At 33.9% G+C, this 3,855-nt stretch overlaps 1 long non-coding RNA gene across 1 annotated transcript; it reads right to left on the bottom strand.

Moving 5' to 3' along the window:
- Window positions 1-1,118: 1,118 nt before the first annotated feature.
- On the bottom strand, window positions 1,119-3,234 carry LOC135714038 (uncharacterized). Its single transcript, XR_010518798.1, has 3 exons — window positions 3,029-3,234; window positions 2,793-2,906; window positions 1,119-1,943 (listed from the first exon to the last, which is right to left on the bottom strand). It is a non-coding gene; the product is annotated as an uncharacterized LOC135714038 (long non-coding RNA).
- Window positions 3,235-3,855: the final 621 nt, after the last annotated feature.

Raw genomic sequence — 3,855 nt, 5'->3', positions numbered from 1 at the left:
TTACAATGACAAAAACCAAATTAAAGCAATATTTTAATTCGTCGCATAACGTCAACTAGAAGTAATGTTTTAACTTGTTCTTAAGACATATTATAAAAAAAAAAGACAAAATTGTAAAAATAGCACTTAAGACAACAATTGTAAAACGGTCTACACTGATTGACGACAAATAAATAATAATAAATAATAAATAATAATAGGCTAGTCAGTAAAGGCACGGTATTACCAAGCCGGAGGCGGCGGGTTCGATTCCCAGGCCGGTCGAGAGAATCTTTCGGGCTGAAAATTTTCTCGACTTCCCTGGGCATAGAGTATCAATGTGCTTGCCACACAATATACAAATTCATGCATTGGTATTGGCATCGAAAGCTCTCAATTAATAACTGTGGAAGTGCATTTAGAACACCAAGTTGAGAGCACGCAATAAGCTAATATGCGCTAATTAATAAGCTTAAAAATGCGAATAAGAAGAAGAAGTTGTGAAGGAGTTGAGTAAAAGCTGTAAAACTGCACAAGTCTAAGAATAAACCTAGATGACTTCAATACTGCCAAAGTAGCGCTAACGAAGTATATTAGCTGAGTACAGGATGTTTAGTTGTTGAAAAATCACTTTTGCTGTTATTCCGTGTGACTGACAAATTGAATAATGGTTATGAAAAACTTGAGTAAACGCTCTCCAAAACTATTTTGCCAGCTTCTGCTTGTAGCTGTATCTGCAGCTTTTTGATGATGATGATGGTCCCGTCTCTTACCCCTACAAAGGTTTGAGCTGGACGATTTATCTTTAAGATAATTGAATATGACATTTTAACCAGGTTGGCAAACAAAATCGAACTGGTTTCAGTTACAGATATAAATTCCCTCTAGAGTTTACAGTTGCTTCACAGTGATATAAATGTGGAAAATCTCAGGGGTCCACCTCTTAGTTCGCCTTTTTGTCCACCTAGGTATCTTTCAAATAAGCTTTAAAATTGCATTTTTTTTATCAAATGTTAAATTCAGTCCTCTATATCCGTGATACGCGCGCGAGGCTCAAACCTTTGTAGCCTATTTTTTTTTTTAATTAATCTACTATTAAATCAAATATCAAAAATCCATCATCACCCTCGTGGCGAACAGAAATAGTTTTTGCAGTGCTACAATAATTATTAAAAAGTCGTTATGACAGCTATCCATATAAAATAATCCGTTAGAGATAACTTCGTCAAGATACATAATTTGTCAATTCATAAAAAAAAAAATCGATTTTAACGTGTGAAATGCAGTGTCTCTTAAATTCTGTAAGTGTTGCTAAATGTTTGATATGTCTAGGCATCGAATTGAATACATTTATTCCTTTATAATATAATGAATTTTGTGAAGCACAAGTCAAGAAATGTGGTGTTCTTATTTCAACCGCGTTTCTAGTATTATATCTATGATCAGCTACTTTGCAGCACATTGCTGGAAAAGATGGCTTATAAAGCTGAAAATGTTAGTTGGGCGTAATCCTACGTCAAATCTAAGGTCGTGTCTTGGATACAACCACTTACTTTTAGTTGTGATTTTTTGGAACAAGTTGTATGCATTTTGTCTCAATTTGGAATTACATGATCAAAACGAGAGGCGAAAAAAAATCGCGTAAAAATAGAGTTGAGTGTACATGTTTTACAAAATGATATCAAACGTATGTTTGTTTATGATTTGCATAATATTTTACTATATGTACTTACCTGCCTACACGGCTACAGACTTCCGAATCAGAGCATACTGCAGCACTTTTAAAAATGTGCAATGCTGTATATGATGGGATTACTTTAGTGTCCGTTCGTTGTGGGTTTGGTGGTATAAGCCGAGATGGTGATTCTGGATGCTTGACTATTTGCTGTGTTTTTTTAGAATACATTATCGCAAAAGCAAACAGTGAGCTCACGCAGACCACATAGAGCCACTTGGGAATAAACCTGTAATTTGATGAAAATTTAAAACATGATGTTACCTACATATTTTAAACAATATTTAAACAATATGTATTTTTTTTGTTAAGGCCATTATAATTTAGCCTTCCTCTATTTTAATTTAGTTTTTACAAGGAATTTATGTGATTAGTCACGTGAACGAAATGTTTTATTTCAATCGATTCCTCCTAACTTCTATGTAGGGTTGGTATACCTATAGGTGCGGTATGGGGGTTGGGCCGAAATTGTAAGGAAAACACCGATAAGATTATTTTTCTTCGGTATCTCCTAAAACAAAACAAAGTTGCATATTTCAAACTTAAAATTAGCCCAAAAAACGAAAAATCATAAATTTTCATCAAGATTTTGGCTTCTTGGCACCTATAGTTGCGGTAATGTTCCTATAATAGTGGAATCCATGAGAAACCAATGCATCCACTATTATAGGAACTAAAGTTAGCAACTACCACAACTACTGGAACAGTGTTCCTATTAATGAATGCAATTTTATTACAATGCAATATTTTTCTAGCAAAATAGCTGTTGCCTTAGTTCCTCCACTACTGGCTCACCCACCCTACATGGAAAGCGGCACAAAGTTGTCAATTGTTATATCAAACTGACAGCATTCGGTAATCTATTAAAAGAAAGTGTGCTAGTAAAATTGAAGTGCTCAAAATATCATAGAAGGTAAAACAAGCTGCAGTGTGTAGGAACTTAATAGCACCAAGATGAAGAATCATTCAGGAATGACAATATCAAAAGGACTCTAAAAACTGATGAAATTTTTAAAACCATAAGTTTTTCGTACAGATTTATGCACATTATTAAATTTACAACTTATATTTTACTTACTGATATAGTTTATTCCCATTTTTTTTAACTTGTGACTGTTCGGATTTCGTATCATTGCGATTATTGTAGCTGTTTGATGTTCCATTGGTGTGCTGTCTTCGAATAACTTTTTTTCTGAAATATAAAAAAAATAGTCGTTTCAAAAATTAATTTATTTGCATATATTTAAAATTGTAACAACTAATTTATCATAGTATTAGTTATTTCAGAAACGGAATGTTTTTTTTTTCCCTTACGATTTAGGCATGATCTAAAACTTGATTGAAATAGGCAATGAGGTAATCGAAGCTAATTGATTCCATTTCCTTCATTGTTGCATCACAACACATGGTTGATACCTCGATTACAAAACAGTAACCATTTAAATTTTCTGTGCATTCGTAAGAAAAATTGGATTATGCTTTGAAGTTGAATTGAATGGAGCTACAATTGGAAATTTTAATGAAATTTTAAATGTCAATGTTCAACGGCGCATGTGCAAAAGATCGGCCGGTAAAAGACTCGGATATAAGAGGATATTCTCTGCAGCATTAATATCTGTCCGGCATATCGGAAAAATTGCAACTTGATACTGTATGTTGCATAAAAAATTCGGTTTGTCAACAGATGCGATAATAACCAGCTGTTTCAAACGTATTATTTACAGACGTTAACATACGGGTTAGCTTAGTCGCCGTTCTTGGCTACGATGGCGCTACTTCAACTAGCGAATTATGGCGGTTTACTTCTACAAGCGCAGCAAAAAAAAAATACCATGCAGTATTTTTTTGCAAATTCAACAGTACAATTTATGCTATGTTCGCAAACAGAGTAATAACATGTTACAAGGCTAACTTGATGACGTTTTTCTTGTTGATAATTATTATATCGGCTCTACCCCGTTTGGCATAATCGTGGGAAAATGAATGTTTGACTCTGAAAATTTTTCACGTTCAATTTACCAGAAAACATCGAAAACATAGGTGGTTTTGCACGTAACTTTTACCGGAATTGCAAGTTGCTGAGTACAATTCAGCTTTGGTTATCTACGTGTTACGAATCAATCGAAACAATTTCCGAAAAC

The sequence above is a fragment of the Ochlerotatus camptorhynchus genome, unplaced genomic scaffold (assembly GCF_037179485.1).
Source record: "Ochlerotatus camptorhynchus isolate MF236.1 unplaced genomic scaffold, CSIRO-AGI_Acam_v1.1 ptg000601l, whole genome shotgun sequence".
Taxonomy (NCBI): Eukaryota; Metazoa; Arthropoda; class Insecta; order Diptera; family Culicidae; genus Ochlerotatus; species Ochlerotatus camptorhynchus.
This window is presented reverse-complemented; position numbering and strand designations above follow the sequence as displayed.